This window comes from Spermophilus citellus (genome assembly GCF_964194105.1).
Source record: "Spermophilus citellus genome assembly, chromosome: X".
NCBI lineage: Eukaryota > Metazoa > Chordata > Mammalia > Rodentia > Sciuridae > Spermophilus > Spermophilus citellus.
In genome coordinates, this window is record NC_138190.1 from 92,513,677 (window position 1) to 92,526,921 (window position 13,245).

Genomic DNA, 13,245 nt, shown 5'->3' on the forward strand with positions numbered 1-13,245 from the left:
ATTAAAAATTATTTCACTTTCTCATCTCAAATTTTAGTAACACTTCAATAGTAACTTGAGGTCTTAAGGCAAATGTCTTTTTCTGGCCTTGGAGTAAAGCCATGTGAGAAATTAGAATGATGGTACAGTTAAGGTGCTCAGTTACCATAGTTTTAACACATGAATACTCAATTGAAGCGATTTGGGTCCTGATTATGATCTGTATATATCAGTTGGCTTGTCTTATGTGCTGAGACATACATGTGTGGTTTGATTTTGGTTTTTGCTTAAAATTGTATTTCTTCCCAGGGAACAAATGAGAAGTCATGGATGTTACAATTAGGTGGTAGTGGCAGCTATTGTTTTTAAAAACTTAAAATTAACACGATCTAGGGCAGGCCTTTTCAAACTGTAGGTTGGGGGTCAACTGTAGGTTATCAAATCATTTTACCAGTCACAAGTATTATATTTAAAAATTAAAATAGAAAAAAGTAGAAAACAGCATTATACATCATATGTAGTTAGGGTAAGTTTCAATTTGTGAAACTTTTGTGTATACATGCCTGTGTGTACAAGGTCATGATGTCCAACATACTTCTTCTGTATGTTTAGGTTAAAAAAAGTTTGAAGTCTTCTGATTTAGGGATAGATTAAGAACCATTGTCCAACTTTTATAATCTTGTCATAATAAATGATGAGGCAATTTCTCCTGATTGGAGAGGGCTCAAAACCTGCTAGTATTAATGTGTTAAAATGAATTATATATTTTCTTTTAGAGGTGCTGAAAATATCAAGATGACCTAATGTTAAGATTGCTCTAAATCAATGATCTTTACATTAATTCATACATAAGAGTAATAGATCTGAGTATATGGATAAGGTTTAAATCATCTTTCTAGGAAAACTCCATTTGGCAAATAAATAAATGATAAGATTCTTGTTAAATGGGAATCTCTGAGAGTACTTCAGAAGACCTGATATTTTCAACTGTGGAAGCCTGCTTGAAGCAGAAAGAGCCTTCTCTCCTCCCAACACACATACATACACACACACACACACACACACACACACACACACAGTGGTTGTAGTTATATTGAAATTCCCTTTGCAACTCCATAGTTCCAGTGTTTTAGGCCCTGTTTAGGATCCTGTGATATTCCTTTGAGGCCTCTTTAACACAATTCTGGTATAGTTACTCATATCATAATTCAAGCTATTTTGGTCTTCAGTTATTTTCGTTTCAATGAGAAAATTGAGTAGGCTATTTGATGATTCATTCGTTTGCAACATCCATGGCCTGAAACCAATCAGGTTTGTCTCATCTGCAAACCGTGTGCTAGTGTCCATCTATCTATGAGCTGTCTTTTCTCACCCTCCATTTGAGTATATATACTCCCTGGCTTCCAGATACAGACAACTTCTAAACCAACCACCGGTTTTGCCTGAATTTTAAAAAATGCTTTGATTTTATCTACGTGATCTCAGATTAGAATCGTGAGTAAAATTTTCTTTTTTTTTTTTTTTTCCAGCTAGGCTTGCTATTTTATAGAAATAGTCTGAGATGTTTGATTGTGGTTATACATACTATGTGGCAACTCATTTGTCTGACTTTGACAGAGTGGCATTTTGAACAGCCAAACCATAGTGTTTGCTAGCCTTGTTTATCTAAGGATCAGAGGGAATATGGTTATGTCAATATGCACAAAATAAATGGATAATGGAAATAGCCATTCGTTTTATATTGCCCCAGTGATCAAAGACGATCACCACTTAATTTATATAGCTGTGGTGATCAGACTTAATCAGAAAAATGACAAATTGATGGATCAACAGTGCTATGAGTTTGTTGCTACCTAAAGTTTGTCATAATCATTCAAAGAATATTCCATTGTTTGTTTTGTTATATTGTTATTTGGGGTCAATTTTACTGTTAAAATGGGCACATATTTGATAAACAACAAGCCCTTTAGTGTGGCAAATATGATGTAAATGTCTCTGATTGCATTTGCAATGACAATCAATTTCTGTCTCTAATTACGTTAATTATAGCATTACATACCTTTTCAATTTGCACAGGATTGTACTCAATTAGGTTCATGTTGTATTTCAATAAAGCACTTTTGCCACTGTCATAAATCTTTGGAACACTATGCCATGGAGATAGTGGCAACTGAAGATTGATCTGCAGTGTTGGAATTCAGTGGGAAATCATGTCTTGTTATTGATTACTAAAAGAGTCATTAATTTATGGAAGCTGGTTGGAGATTTTGGCAAGTTTGGAACTTATTTCAAAATCATTCTCAATCCTGGCCACAGCTTTTCTCACAGGCAGGCAGGCAGAGGAGGGGACTGAGCAGGGAGAGAGAAGGAAAATGAATATAAATTAGAATTTTAAAATTGCAAAATGAATCTATGTTGCATTGTGCTAATCAGAGTGAAGTGTGTGTGTGTGTGTGTGTGTGTGTGTGTGTGTGTGTGCACGCTTATATCAAGGTCAGTAGGAACCTGACTATTACCAGGCCACAATCAGGTTGAGTAATTGCTTTCTGACAGAAATCTTTATTCTCTCAGAAATTTAACTGACAGAAAACACCTAGCTATTCAGTGTAAAAACAGATGGCTCACCATAAGAATTCAAGTAGCAGGTGAAAAACAGCTCATAGTAAGCTCTCTTTCCCTGCTTTCATAATAGAAATACTCTAAAGGTACACTCTAGTTTTTAGGCACTAATTAAAATGGTATAAAAAGGAATCTAGAACTAGTTTGTAGAAGGAAGAAAGGCTTCATGTCTAGGAATCTCATAATTTTTTATTTAGTTTCCGATATAATAAACCAATGTGACCATGTATAACATGTAATTGAGTTTTTATTTATCTCTGGGTTTTAAGTCTATATTTTGTTTACCTTATCTTCATTTAGGGCTTTGAAGTACCTGTGACTAATTATGTAAGTTGACAGATTGAAAACAGAGAACCCATTTTTTCATTATCTTTTTTTCCTTCTCCTGTTTTTTTAAATTCAGAGAATGTTTGGAATAGTATATGTTATGTAATGAGAGGGAGCTTCTGAGGTTTTACATGCGGGTGGAAGATTTGAACACTAGCAATGTAACACATCTGATAAAGAGAGAAACCTAGTATTATTGTTGCTAGATTTTTTATTTCTATGGTAACCATGATGTCACTGGTGCCTGCAATGCTTAAACCTCCCATCTCTAATAACTTGAGCTGATCTGGTAGGACCGAAAAATAAAATGAAAAAATTCTAATTAATAGAATGTGATCGATAGATGCAACAATACAGATAATGTTTGGAAATGTAAAAGGCTGAATATATTGGTTGGGACTGAAAGAAAACTGTAGCATAGAGTCTATTTTATTAAAAGGAAAGCATGGTTTTATAAAAATGGTAATGAGTATGATGAGTGTAAAGGAGATTAAAAATACAATAGAGAAGGAGCTATCTAATATACAATAGCCTTTATGATTGGTAGCTACAGCATGGGGGGGGGATCGTGCTTTGGGAATTAACATTTAATTTCTGTTAAATGCAGAGAATAAGTGACATGTATATAGTCTACCAAAAGACAGATAAAAATCATGTTAATTATTTTGTTATATAGAATTATTGAATATCTACTCCTTTTTCTAACTAAACTACCTTCATTTTCTCTCTAGAGCTACAGGAAGCTTTCTATTTGCTATTATTATGAACTATCTTTGGCAAAAAAAAATATGCAGCCACTTGCTTGCTGAGCTCTAATCTATCTTCTCTGGGAGGAGTGAACTTCTTACCCACATAGGCACAAGCTGGCAAACAAAAGCTGTACTGTGCCCATGTTCAAGGGGAGAAGAAAAATATTGGAGGCACTAATAACAACCAGAAAACTCCCAAAGCATTTACAAAGGGGATCCTCAGATGACTAGGAGTGGGACTCTTCCTCTATTTTCTTCAAAGTGACCTTTATTATTCTTCAGCAAAGAAGCTTTTTACAGTCAAGACAAGGGGTTGGAGGAATAAATAGAAGTCTCCTGTGCCTGTCCTGTTTTACCCTCAGAGACAAAAAGCCTGGTTCTCTTTTCTATTCAGACAGGGAGATTGTCCTTCCTGCTTGACATCACCTAGATGACCCCATAATAGCAGAGGGTTGGGAGGTTGTCCTAGGTAGGTCAAAGTTTTAAGACTGTTTCCTAGGTTAATTTTGTGAAGCCCCTTTGTGGTGCTAGTTTTATTAGTTTCTAAATTAATGAAACTCATTGTTTGAGGTCTAATGTTTTAAATATTTCACAGGGGACAATTCTTACCCATTACATAGATATGACTTCCTAGCTTGATCATATGCCTGCCAGCACTATTACTTTTCTATTGTTATCTGACTACAGCTATCAACTATATAGACATTAGAGTGATAAAAATTCATCTGGTTGACATATAAGCTAAAATCCAGCTGACTATGAGCTCTGTAAATCTCTGCCTTATAAACACTTGTATCCTTGATAACATATTGCCAGAAGAGACAAAATGAGAATAACTCTTTGTACTGCACTGACAGCACAAAGTCATTCAGCTTTCAATGGGCAAAATGCAACATTTCCCTAAAGAAAATATGGATTTATATTTCCAGGATTGATGTCGTATGACTTAAATTACCTCTTATCATTTACATATTTATGTATCCTAACAGTGGAAACAAACTATTTTATGCATAAAGAAATTGCTAATTGTACAATGAAAAATACCTTATATTAATAATATTGAATGTAGCTCACATCCATTTATCATTATAAAATTGTACTTTGCAAACACCAGGTGCCTGAGATTATATGCTTGGCAAAGTACAGAGAAAATGACATGGACGTAATCTGTGCTCATACTGAGAAAAGATCTAAAGAATTTCTAGCATTATATGCATAAAATATCATCTAGAAAGGAAAATTAAAGCTTCTCTTTCATTGCATCCTCTAATGATATTAACATGTGGCAAAGTACTTTATGTGATGCAGTATAGAGTAGAGGTTAAGAGGATGCCCTTTTGAGATGACTGCCTGTTCCAGCACCACCTCTGCCAAGTATCAAGGGCACTTTGACCTTGGTGACACATTCTGAACCTCTGTGCCCCCATTCCCACATCTTAAAATGGGGTCAGTGGCAGTGCATATACCAGAGTTTTGTTTTGGGGATTAAATACCCACATGTAAAATCCTTTAAGGATGTGCCTGGTCTACATTTAGTGCTCAATAAATATCAGCTACATTTATTAACTCTTACCATTTCATTGGGCTAAAATTACCCAAAGTCAAAAACCTGGAAGGAGGGGGAAGTAAAGAAAGGAAGTAATAGTTCATATATGAAAAAATATTATACTGCTGCCATACATAGTGGTACATGTCTGTAATCCCATGTACTTGGGAGGCTGAGGCAGGAGGATTGTGAGTTCAAGGCCAGCCTTGGCAACTTATCAAGACCCTGTCTCAAAAATAAAACGGGCTGGAGATGTAATTCAGTGGTAAGCACTCCTGGGTTTAATCCCAGTACTATAAAATAAAATTATACTGTTATTTTACCCTTAGAATGTTAACAAGATTTTAGAGAAAAATTTATTAATTTTTATTTTTTTATGTGGTGCTGAGGAAAAAAATCAGAAACATCTGTTTTTTGTCCTCTGTCTTTTCAACTGCCCAGAGCTTCCCAAATTATTATTTCGTTTAGCACCTCCAATTTTAAATATGAGTTGGTTCCTACACGTAGCCATGTGCTTCCTATTGCTGAGGGATGAAAAAAATGAAAGCTCTTTTTCTAGCACTTTATCCTTTGACCCTTAATCTGTTCCAAGCAGCTCTTTCCATGCCTGACAGATACCTCAACCATGTAACAGTGCTATTATTGCTAGTTCTTGAGAGTGATTCTTCAAGGGCAATATTTGCTGTAGATATTTGTGTTGTATCATTGCCATTTTTATGACTTTCATATAGTGTCACATGCTTCTAGCTACCTCTCCTATTATTAGCTATTTGATGGAAAAGAACTTTTTCTGTATCCCAAATCTACTGCATTGTCAATCATTGTTTTGCAAGTAAACTTACAGAAATCCTATACAAATGACCACCAAAGATGACACTTACTGGCCCTGGGAAAGAAAATGATTAACACAGGAGAATCCAAGATAAAGAGAGATAAAGATTAACACTTAGAATCCAAATTTGACTCCATCACTTATTAAATGATTTTGTGTAAATTAGCTAACCTCTGAACTTTTTATTCTATAAAATGAGTTGGTGATCATTCTTATCTTTAGAGTTGTTATAGGCATCTAGTGAGATGATTCTTAACAAAGTGATTTGTGGGGCTGGGGTTGTAGCTCAGTGGTAGAGCACTCGCCTAGCACATGTGAGGCCCTGGGTTCGATCCTCAGCACCACATAAAAATATAAATAAATAAATAAAAAGAAACTGATTTGTAAGCTAGATATTTTTGGACAATTATTTACTGTGGTGGTGATAGTGATTTATAACTTAGCGTACAAAGGAAGTGACAATTCTGCTAGATTTTGGTGACCAGTCTCCTTTTTGTTTAGATGATGTTCCACTTATATGTTGCTATATAACAAAAAGACCTTAGGGGCTTGAAACAACAGCAACAGCATTTATTTTGCTTATGAATTTGTGATTTGGACAGTGCTTAAGGAGAACAATTAATCTATGTTCAACTGGGTATCAGTTCCGGGAGGTTTAGAGGCTAAAGTCATCTCAAGTCTCATTCACAAGTCTGGCAGTTTTTCAGAGAGAGAGACAGATTAAGAGACAGAAACAGGCAGAAGCTGTATTTGCTTTCTTATAACCTCTGAAGTCACGCTGTCATTTCTATGATATTGTGATAAAAGAGAGTTACTAAGGCTCACTCATATTCAAGGGGAAATGTATTTCTACATTTTGATGAAAGGAATATTCAAGAATATGTGGACTATCCTAGACACTACCACCAACACCTTTAACACTACAGGCTGCCATTTTTTGAGTGTTTAGAACATGCCAGGTAATATACAGTTATTTAATCCCTCTGAGGTAAACATCAGCTGCAGAAAATGATGCTCAGATATTAAATAGCTTGCCCAAGGTTACTAATGGGAAGATCCGGGGTTAAATTCAAAGTCATGTTAACTACCACAATATATATTATTTCCCTTTGTGTCATTGCAGTTGTGTGATGATAGAAATACATTTTTTAATGGAGTGTGACTGCTAAGTTATCAATCAGTGAGTAAAATTTGTCTAGCTCTGTTGTTCTGACAGAGGAACAAATTTGATACCTATAAATAGGTGTTGCTTAAAAAAGTTATAAGAACCTGCACTCTGAAATAAGTGCCTAAATTTGGTCCATGAACAACAATTTAAAACTCTTAAAATCAGCACCCTTTTAATAATTGGCTCTCAAGAACTTCTAAGATTCTTTATGTTAGAGTAGATAGCCTAGAGGTGTCTAAGTCAGAAACCCTTGGGAGTGTGTAGTTCAAAGAATGATTGAAAATTGAAGTTAGTGCCCCAGCTTCTTTGTCACTCATTTGATAGGTTCTGTGACTCAGCAATTATGGCAAGTGGAACCCTTCATGAGATGATGGCCAGACACTTTGGATGCAGTGACTGTGATTTATTTCTATGACCAATGCTATGTGATTACAGTGATCATTGCCAATGTCATTCAACTTTTGAACTCTGCCCAGCCTTGTGTATAGAGCTAACAGGTTGCATACTTATTTGTTGATTTTTGGAAAATCCCAACAGTTTATCCTTGCCTGAATTGCCTTGATTGACAGTATGATATCATTAATTTAACTTAATAAGTGCACAGCTCTCTGCTTTTCTTGGCTCTGTCAGCATAGTCTCATGGAGGGTGGTAATGATATGTGGGAGGCAAACAGCTGTATATCATTGTCCTTGAAAGTGGAATGGTTTGGAAACTAAAAGAGACCGCAAAGGAGAGAAATGTGAATTGCTAAGCTTATTGTCTACCATACTTAATGTCAAATGAAATGGGTGAAATGAGATTGATAGCATCATTAGTTAGCCATGGCTTTTGGGATATTAAAATTCAAAAATGCAAAAAGATGGTTGCACTTATAGAGTTACATATTCATATCCATATCATTGCTTTACTAAGTTAAACTATTGTTATTATTTAGGTTTGTGGTGTCCCCCAGAAGCTCATGTGTGAGACAATCCAAGAAGGAGGTGAAATTATTGGTTATGAGAGCCTTAATTCAACCTCTGAATTAATCTCCTGAGAGGGATTAACTGGGTGGTTACTGAAGGCAGGTAGGATGTAGCTGGAAGAGGTGGGTCATTGGGGGAGTGCCTTTGGGGTATATATTTTGTCCCTGGTGAGGAACTCTTTTTGTGCTTCCTGGTGCCATGTTCCCAGCTGTTTTCCTCTGCCACATATTTCTGTCCTGATGTTCTGTTTCACCTCAGATCTCACTGAGAAAGGAGTAGGCTCCCTATGGACTGAGACCTCTGAAGCCATGAGCCCCAAAATAATCTCCCTTTCTAAAATTGTTCTTGTCAGGTCTTTTGGTCACTGCAGTGAAAAAGCTGACTAGAACAATTATATTGTTGGCTGCAAGGAATGTTGCCTTTTAAAAAGATTAGCATGTTAAAATAAGTGAAGCCGGGCACAGTGGTGCAGGAGGCTGAGATAGGAGGATCATGGGTTCAAAGCCTTAGCAACAACAAGGCACTAAGAAACTCTGTGAGACCCTGTCTCTAAATAAAATACAAAAAAAAAAAAAAAGTGCTGGCTGGGCATGTGGCTCAGTAGCTGAGTATCCCTGAGCTCAATCTCCAGTAGCCAAAATAAAAAAAGTGAAATATTTAAGGTACAGGACAGATTTCAATTTTTCTTGCTTTTATGATGTTTAAGGGAAATAAAATAAAATTCTTTCATTCATGAGATAAATATTTTTGGTCCATGAGGTCAATTATTAAAGTCCATTTCCTTAAGAGTATGTTTTGTTTTAGTGGAATGCTTGTCCCAGTTTGGGCAGAAACATTCCTAGAATAAATTCAATGAGAAGAAATTCAGTGCATACAAAATGAACTTAAGATGCTGTGAGTAGCTATCCATCACATTTTTCTCTTGCTCAAACCTTTGTTTTTTAGAAGAGGGAAGTTTATTGAAAGGTTAAATCCATTGTTTATAGGCCTACATAAATTTTTTTTTTCTTTTTTGGCCTGCTAAGTATGAAACACTTCCTTTGTATTGTTTGTCAAGTGAAGGCTAAAATGGGCAGTTGCCCATGAGAAGGACACATGTTTTACTCCACAGAGGCAGATATTTGATGAAAATATCAGCATTTGGCGAACACATAATTATCTTATAAACATTTGTTTTGTGATGATTTTAACAAAAATACTTCTTTTAAAGAGAACAAGAGAAGGGTATTTCATTGTTTATCACTTTAAGAATATTATTTCATGCCAAGATTAAAGAGGCAAAAGTTGATGTTATACCTGTTAAGCCATAACTATTTATTTCAAGATGTTTCCTGTTTTGATAGATTTTTCAAGAAGCTGAACTCATTTTTCACTGTATCTATATAACTCTAGATATCTAACACTTGAGTTTCAGAAGTCAGGGCCAGAGAATCCAGATTACAGGTTTAATATCATGGAAAATTTTAGATGTTATTAAATAGCAAGCAGATCTTAAATTTTCTCAAGGTTTATGAGTATAACAAATGAAAAATGGGGCACAGATGAGGTGTTTACTAGTATATGCTCTCTGCACAAAATCAGCCAAGGTGTGTATGATCATTAAATGTTTCATCACACAAAACGGCTGTACTCTAAAACCTATATTATTTTGATTGATTCAGAACTGTCTGAAGAATTCATGACATTGAGATTGTGCTTCTCTCAAATCTGGATAAGATTTCTCTAAAAATGTTTTATTAATGTCTCTAGTGTGTATGCTGTAAGCAGAAGAGAAGATCTGCTATTATATGCTAGATCAGTGAATTTGGATGCAGAGCTGGGGAGAGGGTAGATATATGGAATATTCTAAATTGTATGTTTATGGCCCCAGTCTAAACTATTTGAGTATAGGTACCTGTCTCAAAGAATTTTAAAATATTATATAAAATTTGATAAAAAAAGTCTACTTTGTTATCTTTCAGAATCCACAAAATGGGAAGAATTAGCATGGCTATCTGAGTAACTGAGTTTCAAATATATGCTTCCTCTTGGTTGTTTTGAAAATGGAAAAACCATGCATTCAACCCACAAATATATTCTGAGTGTCTAACATGGGCCACAGTTCATTACATTGAATTATAATTATTGCTTACCAATAGTTTTCCATGACGATACTATTTTCTTTAGGAGAAAAGAGATTATGCCATAGTCTAGTGAGAACCTCACCTTTGCTGTGTATTATATTAAAAGAATTTTTTAATGACAAAATTTAATTTAGTATAGGTCAGTTTAGAATGGATAGAAACTTTTTAGCATGTAAATAATAAAAAAGCAACATTCAATGATTGATAGAGTGAACTTTATGAAATATCATAAATATTTGACTACCCCAAACCAGCAGGAATCAATTAAAAAGACAGGACAAATTAGGAATATAAATGAGGCAGATGAAGGGTTAATATCTATAACAGACAAAATTCATACATTTTAAGGGGAAATTGATTGTAACACTCCCATAGAAAAAGAGGTAAGGAATACAAATAGATAATTCACAGAAGACAAATTAAGATGGCTGATAAACATAACAAAACACATTCTATGTCACTAATCATATTTGAAAACTACAAATTGAAACAATAAGGCGTCATTTTTTGACCCATCAAACTTATTGTCATTGTTGTTTTTTTTCTCTTACATTTAAAAATGTGTATCAAGCTTTTCAAATGGATTTACACCACTTAAAAAAGAATTCCACTTCTAAGAATATATCCTAAGGAAATAATAAGAGCTGAGGACAATGATTTATATACAGAGTTGTTCATAACAACATTATTCAAACTGCAAAAAATTAAACCATTTAAATATTTGACAATAAGGATTTTGTTAAATAAATTATGGTCATCCATGTTTTTTCATTATGAAAATCATATTTTTGAAGTTTTTAAGGGTGAGGAAAAATGCTCTCAAGAAGATATATTACCAACAAATTTTAAATGAGTCATAAGTCCATAAATAAATATGTGAAAATTAATATGAGAAAGAAGTACACCAAAATGTTAATTGTAGTTGTTTTTCGGACTTGGAATTTGCATAATTTGATGGATTGATTGATTTCAAGCTAATCAGAGAGTACTTTTACCCTTCACCTACATGGCCTCATGAGATTCTCCCAATTACACAATAAGGTGGATAGTATTCAGATTATTATATTGATTTTAGATGCAGTGAAACTGGGATTGAGATATCAAGTGACTTATGCAAGGTATTATATTCCTTCTGTATTATATGGTACAAAGTAAGCACTCACTATGTATTATTTGAGTGCTTAAGTGTGCCCCAATCCAGGTTTTCTGACTCTTAGCTCAAAACTATTTCTACAAATATGTCTGTAAGGTCCATTTACTATAGCCCAAACTTCTGAAGCAACTCACTGTGGTTTGGGCCTTCAACACTTGACCACTTCTGGCCACTCTTTATGAGATATTTCAATACTTACATTCACAGAGCATTTAACTAGAACCAGAAATATGAAGTGCCATTATGTTTCATCAGTTTGCTTTGGTATTATAATGATAATGTGTTAGTGATTTAGAAAGTAATTACCTCAAGATCAGAGGCTGTGCCTTTTCTATGTCCAGGTCTATAGAGAGTTACTCAATTGGCCGTGGCACAGTCAATTTGGTAGTTTAGACCATCTTAATGATTGCTTGTGCGTCAATACATCAGATTGAATGTGCTTTGATCCGATTTGATTGTTAAAATTGACAAAAACACTGGATTTACTGTGCCATGGTACATTATTTTTGGGTCTTAGGCAATGTCCTGTAAAACATCTAACATAGTGCCTTGAACATTAGAACACTTAATAAATATGATAATGATGACAAAAGCAAACTTGACCACAATTAGGATAGATGTTTCTAAATGATCAGCAGTTCTACTTTGAAAACAGGAAAGTATATATAGCTTTTTAAAAACTCTTTAATTTACATCTTCAGAAGCCACAGCTGAAAAACTAAGTTTAATACTTAGTATTTTAGCATTTTGAATTATTTTTTGTTTCCTTCATTAGTATGGAAACATGTTATATTAGCATACTTTAATTTTGTAACCTGGTCCCTATGGAGTCATATTAAATTTCCTTATAATCTTATTTCACGATAGCATTTATAACACCATCTCTGTATATTTCTATTTAAATTATTATGAGACTTGTATGCATTATTTATGTCAAAATGTCTACTGTCAAAATGCTTATGGTTTGGGGAAAATGTTACATTATTTTTATACTTTAATGCAAAAGTATTACTTACAAAACCAAAAAGAATGTATTTTATACCAAAGTTTTTACTTGGATGGCTACTAAAAAGAGAAATGTTACAGTGAGGGAAGTAATGTCAATATTTTAGCATAATGCAGGGAGTACTTATCATAATGGTAATGATGTTTCCATCCAGAATGTTATAGACTGAATTGTATCCCATTCAAATTCTTATGTTGAAATCTTAACCCCCAATGTAACTGGATTTGGTGAGAGCCTTTCTAAGAGTTAATTAAGCTTAGATAAGGTCATAAGGGGGAGGACCAAATCTGATGAACTGGTATCCTTATTAAAAGAGGAAGAATGAAACAGACATTATTACTGTATGTATATATGTGACTGCATAGCCAGTGTGATTCTACAGTATGTACACTCAGAAAAATAAGAAATTGTGTCCCATCTATGTATGATATATCAAAGTGCATAGGTGCATTCTACTGAAATGTCTAATTAAAACAAATAGAATAACCAATGTGATTCTGCAACGTGTACACTCAGAAAAATGAGAAATTATACCCCATCTGATTCAAATGTATGATATGTCAAGATCATTGTACTGTCATGTGTAACTAATTAAAACAAAAAAAAACAAATAGAAAAAATAATTTTTTAAAAAAGAGGAAGAGTCATGGAAATCAGTTATGTGTGTATGTGTGTGTGTGCGCTCACACATTCACACATACAGAGCCTTGTGAGGGCATCATGAAGAGATGGCAACCTGCAAGCCAGGAAGAAATGTTGCACCACAAACTAACCCTT